This window comes from Lissotriton helveticus, chromosome 3_1 (genome assembly GCF_964261635.1).
Source record: "Lissotriton helveticus chromosome 3_1, aLisHel1.1, whole genome shotgun sequence".
Taxonomy (NCBI): Eukaryota; Metazoa; Chordata; class Amphibia; order Caudata; family Salamandridae; genus Lissotriton; species Lissotriton helveticus.
Genome location: NC_136061.1, coordinates 511,786,033 through 511,800,663, shown reverse-complemented (window position 1 = coordinate 511,800,663; position 14,631 = coordinate 511,786,033).

Here is a 14,631-nt window from a genome sequence, read left to right as displayed (position 1 = left end):
ACAACCGAGTAAAATGACTCCAACCATCATATTCCTCTAACTCCGGGATAGTAGGGGTGTTTAATTTTTTAGAAGTAGCCAATCCAAAGCATTTGGTCTGGGAAATTGTTTCATTCACAAACAACATATGATTTGGGATGAGACATGCACGGTGCAAAGCCTCAGTGCCTTGTACCTGCCAGGTTCGTGAACCCCAAACTGATGTAGATCCTGGATATCTTTACACTGTGTTAAGTTAGCATGGGCTCATTACCGGTTTAAACGCCATTTTTCCTTTTTTGCAACTTCTGCACACGACACTTAGTTGTTGCTTTAGCTTTCAGCCTACCTGCGTCAAGATCTATGCCTGCTTCAAGCAGGCGCAGGGTTTTGACGCAGCTTTGTCCTATCTGATTGTAAATGCGGCACACCATGGGTGGCAGAGCAGCGGTGCACGTTAACTGGTGCATCCCTGGGGATGTGCTAGTTAACATAAATCTGCCCCTTTACATTTAATTATGTGCAGGGGACACAGAATCGGTGAGGTTTATCCAAGGTTAAGAAGAGATGAGTCCTGTTCACTGAAAAATTGGACATAGGCTTCACCTCCTCACAGCCGCGGGCCGTGGAGGGAGTTACGGTGGGGCAGGGAGGCGGGGAGGGGGAGGGGCAGGGTGGAGGGACCTAAAAACTGGCATATGGATAATTGCAGGTAAGTACACAATTTAATTATTCAAACGAAATTCGTAGCGCGCACAGCATCGCATTTTGCGATGCAGTGCGCGCTACGAAATTCGTTTGAATAATTAAATTGTGTACTTACCTGCAATTATCCATATGCCAGTTTTAGGTCCCTCCACCCTGCCCCTCCCCCTTCCCGCCTCCCTGCCCCACCGTAACTTCCTCCACGGCCCGCGGCTGCCTCCTCAGCATCGCTGGACATGGTTAAATAATAGCTGCAAAATGTTACTCTTGTTAATCAATTTTACTATTATAATCTCTGAGATTTGTCTCTTACTCTGCAACATCTCATTGTTGTTATCTTTCTTTAAAGATAAAGACAACATCAACATGAGCGACAATCAGCAATCAGTTGATTTCGACCTCATCATTGAACTCGTAATTGAAACATCAGTGGATGTTGATCCTTTGGATGATTTAAATCCTGAGGATGAAGAAGAACGTGATGAGGATGCAGATTTGTCAGAATTGTATGACATAGGATGGGAAGCTGACGTGCTTGAGCCTATGGAACTATAAACATTTATTTTATAAATTTATAATAAATAAAAAGTAAAAATGTAAACCGTTTAATTTAAAAATAAAGACACCTTCAAAAACAGGTTATGTGTAGTGTCTTCAATAAAATATTAAAATATGCTCATAAAATTAGATCAGATTCACATATAAAACAGCACAGGTAAAATGAATATAAATTCCATTTCTTTTCTGCTATTTCTGTATTCTAAATTTGCCATGCACAAAAAAATCTTCTATGTAAAAATGTTAAGTAGTGTGTTAAGTTTTTGATGACTGTTATTGATTTACTGTTGGGTAATAGTGGTTAATAACATTTTTTATTATATTTTACCACAGATTCAACTGCAGATCATTTCAAGATTTCAGCATGCCAACCAAAGAAAGAGTGAGAAAGGCTGCAAAACGTCAAAGACAGCAGGTGAATGAAAAAAAGCAGCAGTCCTCTAACAAAAAGATTTGTCAAGTCACCAAGAAAGCACCGGGTAAGAGTACAAAAACATTCATAAGAAATATCTGTAGTAAAAAAATATTACTACAGAAAATGTTTCAGTCCAGAAAAGGAGAAGCAATTCAAACAGAAAGGAAAGGCCAATGAAAAATGTTACTGCTAGAGTAAGAGATAACTCTATGCATGAAAGTAGAAGGAAACAACAGTTTAGGGACATTCGTAAACGAATGTTCCGCAACAGGATAATTGGCAATTTGTTAAAAAATATTAAGAAAGGTCAACAGAAAGTGGTTTTTTATAAGAGAAAAAAAATAGTTGAGAAAGTTATTGATCAGGCATTTGAAATTAAACGTAAGTTATTTATTTTGACAATCAATAGAATTAGGAAGCTAAACAAGGCAATTTATGATTTCAAAAGAAATAGTAGATGGAAGAGAATAGTTAATCGTAGTAATTTTTGTGAAGTTTTTTCTGGAGAATGGATGCATAGTTCAAGCTCTGAGGCATTTTTTAATGAGGAGAGTTATTTCCAGGATAATGATTTGGTGCATGCAGTTGACACCAGTGGTCGAGCTTATGAAGTGAAAGATGGTTGTCCAGTTGAAAAAGAAAAACTTGTGACAGAGATAGAAGAGGTGTTAGGTAATGAGGTTTTAGGGAGACGTCCTAAGGGTCCTGTGTACACCTGGAAGTGTAGTAGTATTTGCAGTGTATGACAGGATTCCATCAATTTGCTTTGTGATTTTATACGGTCATTTAATAAGAAAAGTTTGAAGCAGAAAATGAAGTTGTTGCAAGAATTAGATCCTTGCAGAGTGAGAGAAGTGATAGGTTTGCATGGTCATTCACTGGCTTGTCTTTCCAGGAGAGTATGCCAGAGTGTTTTTCATCATTTCAGGATGCTAGTAGTGCATCATAATAAAGTGAGGAAATTAGTTAGAATGTTGTATTATGCTAAGAGTCCAGAAATTATGCTTAAACAATTATGCGCTGCTCTTTTGCATGGTTCTGAAATAGATGTGAAGAATATATGTGAAGAAATTGAGTTTTGTTACTTTGGAAGTAAAGAGGAGAATGTTGAAATTGACCAAGAAGAAGAGAGTAATGTGGAAGATAGTGTACAGGTTTCCAGTACAGATAATTTCCAGAGGGAAATTGCGACGTTTGAGGTGAAATCAAGTGAGAGGCCAAATTTCACTTGTGTGTGTTGTCGACGCACTTATTATAAGAATCAGACTAAGTTAGTGGATTTATATGCAAAAAGTGAAAGGGAAAATAATAGTGAATGGAAGGATTTTACAACATACTTGATGGTAGAAAATTGTTTTGATTTGGGATTGGATCAACGTGTGTGTACTTATTGTTGTAACAAATTAAATCAAAACCAGATGCCTGCTAGAGCAGTTCATAATAATCTGGAATTGGTTGAGATTCCTTCAGAATTGAAGGATTTAAATACTTATGAATCTATTTTGATTCAAAGTATCCATCCCTTTCAGGCTATTGTAAGAATGGAGCCAAAGACAGGGAAATTGCCTCCATCAGATTTACAGAGAGGATTAAAGGGAAGAGTTGTTTATTTGCCTCTAGATTTCAAGAAAAACATTAACACAATTGGAGTAGAAAAAGTGGAAGAGGAACCTATAGTTATCTTAGTTAATGGGGTTCCGACAAAGAATAAGAAAATATGGCAAGATTTAATAGATGTTAGGAAAGTCAAAAGGGCAACATTGTATTTGAAAAAAAATAATAAATACTATAAAAATGTATATGTTGCAGAAGAGGAAGTAAGTGAGGAAGAGGATAGCGATTTGTGTGCTGGTCAAATTGAGAAAGTAGAACCCTGTACTAGTGAAGAAATGTATGAACATTATAGTGTTCATCCTTTGCATTCCAAGGAAGTCATGGGGAATGCTATTGAGTTGTTTCAAATGAAACAAGCGAAAGGGAGTCCCATTAGTGTTTGGGAGGAAAGTTTGGAAGCTCGGTGTTTCCCACAGCTTTTTCCAACAGGTCAGGGAGGAAGATATGATGAGCGACCTCATCAAATTCCTGCTTCTGAATACCGGACTTTGCGATTGTATGCAGGAGATGCTAGGTTTCGACAATGCATTCCTTATTTGTTTCATCTCCTGTTTGAAAGCGATCTGTCTGGACTGTCATATGCAGTGAACCACATCTTGAAAAGTGGTATACACATGCAAAACATCTCGGCAAGTGACTTTATGGATAAAGTCAATGTCCAAGACAGTATTTTGGATTCTCACCTGATTAATCTCATGGCGTGTCAGCGTGGTACTAATGAGTACTGGTACCGTCGTCATGGTGATTTAAAATGTATGCTGAGGAACTTAGGAACTCCCACATGGTTCCTCACTCTGAGCTGTGCTGAGTATGGCTGGGAAGACTTACTTGAATTTCTACGAGAGGCAAATGCTAACGTAGAAAACATCGAATTCAAGACACCCGGAGAACTGTGCTCTTTGGATCAAGTCAATGTATGTAGGTACTTCAATCATAGATTTGAAGGTATGATGTCTTTCATCATGAATAAGAAGAATCCACCTCTTGGAGAGGTGTTGGATTTCTTCTGGAGAAAGGAGTACCAAGCAAGAGGTGCTCCTCATATACATATGTTGCTGTGGATCAAGGATGCACCTAAATTTGGAACGGATCCAGAAGACTCAGTGATGAGTTTCATAGAACAGTATTCTACGTGTGCTGTTCCAAACGCAAAGGAGAAAAAAAGCCTAAGAGAAAAAGTTCTACGTTTCCAAAGCCATCGGTGTGGAAAGTACTGTCGTCGTAAATTCCGAAACAAAGACAAGTTCTACACCAAATGTCGTTTCGGCTTTCCACGACCGGTGATTTCTAAAGGAAGAGTGAACAGTTTGATGTCTTCGCTGCGACATAATGTGATGAAGAAATCACCTAAAAACACATACAATTTGAAGAGGAACGAAGAGTCTAAGTACATCAACGACTACAACCCGGTGATTTTGTCCATGTGGAATGCTAACATGGATATACAGTTTGTGGCTGATAACTGTATGGCTGTGGCTCGGTATGTGACATCTTACATCACCAAAAAAGAGAAGACAGAATTGAAGTATATGTGGGAGGACATTTCCCATGAAAAGAGCCTCAGCAAGAAGTTGTACAGTTTCAGTCTGACGATGTTGTCGCATCGAGAAATAGGAGCTTACGAATGTTCTGACCGGTTGTCTTCAGCAAGTCTCTATGCCAAGTCCAGGAGTATCGTTTGGGCGAGTCTTGGTCTTGCTGCAACGCGTAATCGAGTTCTCAAACCTGTGCGGGAAATTGAGTATTTGGCGGAAAAGGTGCCAAACAGTACCGACATTTTGAAGACCAACATGTTGGATACATATTATCCAAATCGAAGCAGTCACCTCGAGAATGTTTGTCTATATGAGGTTCTGCAAAATTACATATTCAAGAGGAACATCAAAGAAGATACTGAGAAAGGAGTGTATGCTGTAATAGGAAGTGAGGGATGTCTGGTGAAGCAAAGAAAATGCCACTTGATAAACCATCGAAAATTGAGTGGCGAATCTCCTGAAAAAAAGGAGTTTTTCTATTTAGCACTTCTGCAACTTTTTAAGCCTTGGCGTGCAGAAGAGGAACTGCTTGGAGATTTCCTCTGTTATGAAGACTCTTTCAATGCTGCCAAGGAGACCATAGAATGTCCTGCTTTTCCCAAATATGTAGAAATGTTGAATGTGGAAATTGAGCAGGAAGCAACGATTGCAGCGGAGATTGCCAGAGACAGTTCTCAGGACAGTCAGAGTTCTGCTTCATTGAGTCAGGATCCACTAGGAGGACCTGTTATCGAAAATGAAGCTGCCACTGCTATGAATGAAGTGGAAAGAGCAATGGCACATGCTCAGGAGGATGCGGTTAACTTAGAAGAGTTGGAAAGACAACTCAACGTTGAGCAGAGGAAAATATATGACGAAGTTACCATGCAAATTGATCATGGATTAAGTCATGACAAGAAAGAGTGCTCATGTACGTCGTTGAAGCCTGTTCGACTGTACGTGAGTGGAGAAGCGGGAACTGGAAAAAGTTTCCTTATTAAAGCAATTTCATGTTATTTGCAGGAAAGGACAGAGTCATCGCTGTCTTGTGTTGTCACCGCTCCAACTGGACTGGCAGCACATAACATTAAAGGGATTACTTTACATCATTTACTGATGCTGCCAGTGGAGCATGACAACAAATTACAATATCACAAGCTATCGGGAGATGCTTGTTTTGAAGTTTCAAGAGTCTTGAGGAAAATGAAACTTCTTATCATTGACGAAGTAAGCATGGTTTCCAATGTCATGCTTGCCTTTGTGCATTTGAGAATGCAAGAAGTTCTCAAAACAGAGTATGATGTGTTATTTGGTGGCAAACACATCATTGTTTTCGGAGATCTTCTGCAGCTGACACCAGTGAAAGGGCAACCTGTGTTCAAAATGCTCACGCATGAAGATACCAGGAAGTGCCTAGGGAGCATTGGCAACGTCAATATATGGTTAAACTTCAATTATGCTGAACTGCATGAAAATATGTGTCAGGCGAAGGATGAAGTTTACAAGACTATTCTACAAGATGTTAGAATTGGAAAAGTGACCGAGCATGGGAAAGAAGCTTTACATGCACGATTACTGACAAATTTATATCCAGACCAAGATGTTGTGCCTGAGAATATTTTTCAGAAAATTACTGAGAAGAAATCTGGAATATGTTTGATGCCAACTCTTGCAGAATGTGCCAAATTCAACAACAAAATGTTGCATTTAGAAAAGCAAGAGATTGTGAAACTGGAAGCTATTGACAGAGTAGAGCATATGGGATCAACAATTATTTTGTCTGAGAATCTGAAAACAAAATTGGATTCATTAGAGAAGAGTATATCTAAAACTGCAGGTTTTGAAAAGACTCTGAATGTGTGCTTGAACTGCCGTATAATTTTAAGAAGGAATTTACATGTTGAAAGAGGTCTGGTAAATGGATCAATGGGTAATGTTGTTGATTTTGTGAAATACAGAAATAGAGATGGAATTGAATTTTTAAAAATTAAATTTGATGGCATTGAGGAAGTACAGCTAATTGGTCGTTGTTCTGCTAGATTTTTGCTTGTAAAAGACTTATATGTTCGTCGTAAGCAGTTTCCTGTTTGCTTGGCATATGCGGTGACAATCCATAAATCGCAAGGTTTAAGTGTAGACAGTGCATTGGTGAATATTGGCAGTTCTGTGTTCAAGGAGGGTATGGCATATGTGGCATTGTCACGAGTTAGAACTTTATCGGGATTGTACTTGATTGAGTGTGATGTCACAAACATTTGTGCGGATCTAGATTGTGTTAAGGAATACAATAGGTTAAGAAGAGAGTATGCGCCACATTTGCCTCAGTATCCTTTGTTTGAGAAACGTGTGGTAGGCCGGAAACGAAGAAATGTGACCAATATTGGGGAGGTTGTAGCAAAAAGACGAAAAGTCGATGAACCTGAAATTATAAGCAGAAACAAAAAGGATTCTGTTGAAGATGTTGTTGGTTTTCAATTTGAAAACAGTTCTGGTGTCAACTGCTATGCTAATGTAGTGGTTAATGTTTTGTTTTCTCTAGAAAATGTAAAAGAAGAGATTGTGGTCAATTCTGATCAAAGATTTTGCAGTTTGTTAAATTCTGTGTTAGAGAAATGTAGCACTGATAGAACAAACATAGAAAGTGTGTCTGAAATTCGAAATCTGTTAGACAGATGTTCAGGCCAAACACAATTCTCTCAAAATAGTCAGCAAGATTGTCAGGAGTTTTTAATGTATATGCTTGATGTATTGCATGATGAAGGTGTAGAAGTAGATCACCTGTTTGGGCTTTCCTATCAATGGCAGCATGACTGCGAGAACTGTAGGGTATCAAGTACTACTAGTGTAGACTCAGAAAGATTTATATATTTAACTTTGCCAGACAGTAAATCAGTCTCTTTTAATAAGCTAGTAAAAGGAGCTGATCACAACATGGAGTGTAGCCAATGTAAATCTGAAATGATGTCCACATTATTGATACGAACATATGGCCAGTATGTCATTTTAATTTTCCAACGATGTAGGCCTGATGGAACAAAATTGACAACTTTAATTAAAAATTTTGTGGCTTCACAGTTGTCAATATCAGGGAGGACTTTTGTAACTGTAGCAATTATATATCATGACGGTCCTTCAATAACATCAGGACATTACACAGCTTATTTAAAGTCTAGAAATGGCTGGTCATTCTGCAATGATTCTGTTTTAATTTTCAAAAAAAAATTGCCGTATGACCTTAAAAACTCTTACCTGGTGTTTTTAAAACCAAAATTTTAGGGAAAGAATCTCGGGATGTGCTCTGAGGAATTTCAAGAAGTTCTAATGGCTCCTACACGATTTGGCCTTGAGGATAAGTGTAGTACAGAGACATAACTTCTTACCATAACACTGGACGTCATGGAGAAATACGTGCACTTTGAATGAGTTCAGAAAAACTGTTTCTTTTTATAAGCTAATTGAAGCAGCCAATCAAAACATGGAGCAGAGGGAATGTAAGTCTGCAATGCTGTCTACTGTTTTACATTGCTTTGTGATTAAAAGTGATGTAGAGAATTAAATAATTGTAGTAGTCATAAAGGTAGTGTAAGTCTGCTTCATAGTAAGCAGTATCAGTGTCATAGGAAATGTAGAACATGATTGAGCAAGAAGGGGAAGATATTACTAGTCCAGGATTGTGAAAATGATCTTCAACATTTTAATTGTGAAAGTTGCGGAAATACAACATGACGGGATTGGCTTACAAGAATTCTAAGAGTTATAAATGGCTCAGACACGATTTGGCCTTGTGGAAACGTGTGGTAGAGAGCGAGAAGTCATTTATTGTATGTAACATGTTTTTGAAAACAATGGAGGTTTTCTTTCAGAAAGTGGCGGGTTGAAAGTAATAACAGCACAACAGAGTGTAAGCTGTTCATAGGACATCCTTCGCCGTCATGGAAAGTAAGTTAACTTTAAGGAGTTCTGAATTCTGATTTGTTATGTTGTATGGGTTTTTTAAACACAATCATTTTGATTGTGTTTTTTTTTCCCCGCTGTTATATGATGAATACCTTCAAGTCACTGTTTTTAGTGAAATTTGATACATTCTGAGAACAGCAAAAATAAACCATTTAACATGTATAATTAATTCTGTTCTGTTTGCATTTATGATGTACATGTAGAACTGTGTAGGAGGCATGGAGAAGGTGAGGCTTCTGTAAGTGTCAAAGTTGTTGCATACAGTGCTCATATTCTACGTAGTCTTTCATATGATAGACTACATTTCCACAATGAGATACCTAAGCAAAGGAAACACAGGTGATATGATTGTGGAATGAGGAAAAAAAATTGCACGTTTTTCAATTATATTACCTGTGTTTCTTAACATTACACATCACATTGTGTAGATGAGGTTTAGGCCTGTTCCTGGACACAGAGGAGGTCTAACATTTGTCGAAGAGTGCAGTCGACATGACACACTTGGTTGGTAGGCCTGCACATGTATTTTCTTCTCTGTATTCTTCAACAAACCTAAATTTCATCTGCAACTCTGAGTAGGACTTACCTGAAACAAATCTGTGAATAGGTTACACCTTATCGGCATCTTGAAACAATGATTTAAAATGTTAGGCTGAGATTTATGATGACTGTGCGCCTCATTTGCTCCGCTGTGGGTCACTTTTGTGTAAAACATGCACCATGTTGCAAGATAGGTTTCAGTTCATCTCCAGCAAGATACCATCACTTTGAAATGTATATAATTAGCACTGTGTAGGGGACATGCAGAAGCTGAAGGTTTTCTAAGTGTGAAAATTGTTGTATACACTGCTCAACTTCTGTGTACTGTTTGATATGCTAGACTCCATCTGCACTATGAGATACCTAAGCAAAGGCAACACAGGTGATGTGATTGTGAAATGAGGAAAATAAACTCCACATTTTTCAATTACATCACCTGTGTTTCCTAAGTTTACGAATGACATTGTGCAGATGAAGTTTAGGTCTGTCCACGGACACAGAAGAGGTCTGGCCTTTGTTCAAAAGTGAAGTGGACATGACTTACTTCATTAGTAGGCGTTCACATGTATTATCTCCTCTGTATTCTTCAATAAGTGTAAGTTTGATCTGCAACCCTGAGTAGGCCTCACCTTAAACAAACCTCTGGATAGGCCACACCTTATTGTCATCCTGAATCAATTATTTAACATGTTAGGGACAGATTTATGATAGGTGTATGCCTCTTTTGCGCCACTGTGCGTCACTTTTGTGACGCAGTCGCGGTTGAAAAGATTTGGTATGAGGCGACAAAATTATAAAATGATGAATCTAGGCAGATGTGTCATGCTGTAAAAAAACAATGCCACATGAAACCGATGCAGCAGTCATGCAAAAGATGCACAATGTTGCAAGATAGGACTCACTTCATCTGCATCAAGATACTATTAGTTTAAAATGTATATTTTTAGGACTGTGTAGGGGCATGGAGAAGCAGAGGCTTCTGTAAGTGTCAAAGTTCTTGAAAAACTATTTGTCCTTCAATCTTCTCCCTTGTTTTTTCTAATTTATTAAAAACATGTTTTAATATTTTTCAAATGTTTGTTCTCTCTTTCACAGATTTTTTAGTATAAAAAGAACAAATGACTAACTTAACGACAATTATGAGGTAAATGTTTTGTACTCTTTTTGTTATATTTCTATCACATTTAACTTCTATTAGTTCCACTGCTTTATTTCTTTAAGAATCACTTTCCTGCCTTTGCTACTTCCCTCATTCCTTTGTCTATTACTTAATTACTCTACTCCTTCACTATTTTTCTTAGTCCCTCTCTTCTCATACTTCTTCACTCTTGGTCACTCACTCTGTCTCTATTACTTTCACTGTTTCTGACTGATCAAATTTTTTTTTTTTAAAAAGAACAGTAAGTATAAGGGAAGGAAACAGACAGTTATGTTAAAAGAAAGACAGCTATAGGGAGTAAACTAGGGATACTGTTACCCGCAATCCTCTGCTGATGATGTCACTGACCATGTCATGAATGATGTAATATGTGACATCATCAGCAGTGGATTACGGGTAATAGTATCTCTAGTTTACTCCCCTATAGCAGTCTTCTTTTAACATAACTGTCTGTTTCCTTCCCTTATACTTACTGTTCTTTTTTTTTTTTTTTTTAATTTTTGGTTCGCTCCCGGTTCGCGTACCGGCGAGCGAACTGGGAAGTGAACTAAGAGAAATAGAGTTTGGCAGAGTTCCAAATATTCTACCAATTTTTTAATAACGGGGAGGTAGTTCTGAAAAGAACTTTTTTTTTTATTGTTTTTGTTGTTTTATATATTTTTTTTTTTTTTCTGAACATTTTTTTACTTTTTTTGAATTTTTCTGAACGGTTTTATATTTTTTGGGTTTTTTTTGGGGGGGGAAACGAAAACGATTCATTGTAAAGGACTCAACAGGAGCAACAAAAAAACAAGAATTTATTGTTTGCGGCGTTTCGGACAAATTGGAAGATGATTGTCAATAGCTCTGTTGATCAGAGTGATGCTACTTTCTCTGTAGCAAATGAATCCATTGCAAAGTACGCAGACTTGTTTTACTTCCCCAAATCTCAGTTGTATATTTGGCACCATCTCCCTGCCCTCTGGTCCCGTCACTTCCGGTACAACAGATCTTCTGGCCATAATAGGGGGATTATCTAGTTTGTTACGAAACTGTGCAGCACTGTAGTTGTTAGGATGCCACCTAGTCATATGGCGATGCATTGTGTAGTTTCCGTAACTGTATTTCTTCTCGGTCCCTCTGGACAGTCTATCTTGACATATAAGGCAAGTTACGTATCTTGCATTTACTTTTTTCTGGCCTTTGGGAAATTAAAAAAATTGCCAAATGAAGTTTTCTATCCGGTGAGACCTCCTGGGCTCCTCAGGCAAAAACTGCCTCTCTTCCTGCTCTTCCTCCTCTTCCTCTTCTACCTCTTCTTGCTGAATTATAACTTCAGCAGGTGGTCCTCTCTTCCTTGGATGTGGTGGAGGTGGTGGGGAAGCACCAGCTGAAGCTACTAAAGAAGCCATTGCTCACTGGTAACAAAGGGTCTTTCTCTCACAAAGATGAAAGTCAGAGTGAGGAAAGAAGGAGGGGTTTTCATCATTTGGGAAAAACAATAGTTTTCAACCAATGAAAAGTGTTAATTTTAGATTACATGACCTAGTGTTACATCATTAGGAAACCAAAAGTGAAATGAACCAATGAAAAGTGTTATTACCAAGTCACATGACCTGCTGTGTTTACGATACGCGCTTTGCGCCGCCTCCCGGTTTGCTTCCGGGAACCTGCGCTTCGCGCCTCGCTTCGCGTACCAGTTCGCTAACGTAGCACGTCATATGACGTATCACGCGACAACGTGAAACGTCATGCGGACGCGAGGCGTCACGATGTTTTCTAACGCGGCAGTTGCGTTAAAGGAACGTTTACCGGTTCGCGCAGCCACGGGCCGTGGAGGAAGTTACGGTGGGGCAGGGAGGCGGGAAGGGGGAGGGGCAGGGTGGAGGGACCTAAAAACTGGCATATGGATAATTGCAGGTAAGTACACAATTTAATTATTCAAACGAATTTCGTAGCGCGCACTGCATCGCAAAATGCGATGCTGTGCGGGCTACGAATTTCGTTTGAATAATTAAATTGTGTACGTACCTGCAATTATCCATATGCCAGTTTTTAGGTCCCTCCACCCTGCCCCTCCCCCTCCCCGCCTCCCTGCCCCACCGTAACTCCCTCCACGGCCCGCGGCTGGGTTCGCGGACTATTTCGCGGCATCAAGGTCAGCTAACGGGAAGCTTCCTGATTCGCGAAGCGGGAGGGAAGAAAAAAAAATATTTTTAAAAAAAATTATTAATAAACATATAAAATATATTTTTGGATTTAAAGAAGAATAAATTTTACAGCTACAGATATTAGCTTTTAAAAAACCAATGAAATTCACTGAAAAAACCATAGGTTATAGACAATATATAGTTAGGAATTAGCATTTACAAAACCTTGAAAATTCACTGAAAAAACCATAGGTTATAGACCATATATAGTTAGGAATTAGCATTTAAAAAACCTTATTTTACTCACACAAAACCATTGAAATTCCATATATAGTTAGTTGCACTAACTATATATCGCGCACCCGCAATCCACTGCTGATGATGTCACATATTACATCATTCATGACATGGTCAGTGACATCACTGATGACATCACTGATGACATCTCAAATGACATCACTGATGACATCACTGATGACATCTCATTTGACATCATTCTTGTGCTAATACGATAAACCTCTTCAGACTCTAATATAACCTTAGATACACTCAGTGTATACAGACACTCACACACTGTCACTCATCGATGGAGTTACTCACACACCTAGTCAGTCATGCAAAGAATCAATCACACCTCCATTTCCTCAACTATACAGTTATACACACCTTACTTATTCAAACATATACTAACACATATTTACTCTTTTATACAATCCCTGATACAAGTTCACAATGATCCATACAGCCACTCACACATTCAGTGGCTCTCATGCACAGTTATTTATATATGCCAACTCTCACATGTACTGTGTTTTACATATGTACTTACTATGACATGTAGCATTGAGATATCCATTCACTCATCAATACACTCATGCACACAGTCAACCGCCCATGTAGCTGTTTCCACATGCACTCTTGAACTCATACACCTAGTGAATCAACTGCTCACACATCTATGCACAGAGTCACACACCTCCCAGCCACCCCCACACAAACTCAATCTCCCATACAAATACTTGGGCAACCAATCAATAACATATATAGCCTCTCGTATAGCTAATGATCCACACATGCAGCAGTTTACATCACAACAGACATACTGAAGCACACATTCAGACAGTTTAGTCACTAACCCATGCATTTAGTACGACACATTTATTCACTCACTCATACAGTCAGTCACGCACCTACTAAATCCTTCATCCAGACACTTATACATCCACTCATTCTTCAATATATCAAACATATTTAAACTTTACAGAAACACACAGTCACTGGATGATGTCATCAGTGATGTCATCAGTGATGTCATTTGAGATGTCATCAGTGATGTCATCAGTGATGTCACTGACCATGTCATTAATGATGTAATATGTGACGTCATCAGCAGTGGATTGCGGGTGCGCGATATATAGTTAGTGCAACTAACTATATATGGAATTTCAATGGTTTTGTGTGAGTAAAATAAGGTTTTTTAAATGCTAATTCCTAACTATATATGGTCTCTAACCTATGGTTTTTTCAGTGAATATATATATATATATATATATATATATATGTATATATATATATTCACTGAAAAAACCATAGGTTAGAGACCATATATAGTTAGGAATTAGCATTTACAAAACCTTGAAAATTCACTGAAAAAACCATAGGTTATAGACCATATATAGTTAGGAATTAGCATTTAAAAAACCTTATTTTACTCACACAAAACCATTGAAATTCCATATATAGTTAGTTGCACTAACTATATATTGCGCACCCGCAATCCACTGCTGATGATGTCACATATTACATCATTCATGACATGGTCAGTGACATCACTGATGACATCACTGATGACATCTCAAATGACATCACTGATGACATCACTGATGACATCTCAAATGACATCACTGATGACATCATGACACACCAATACCAGTTACTACATACGCACTCACTGATTCCTACGTCTACACACACATTCACTCATTCACCCATACAATCACTCATACATACAGTCACTCATTATTACAACACTATCATATGCACTCATACACCTATGCAGAC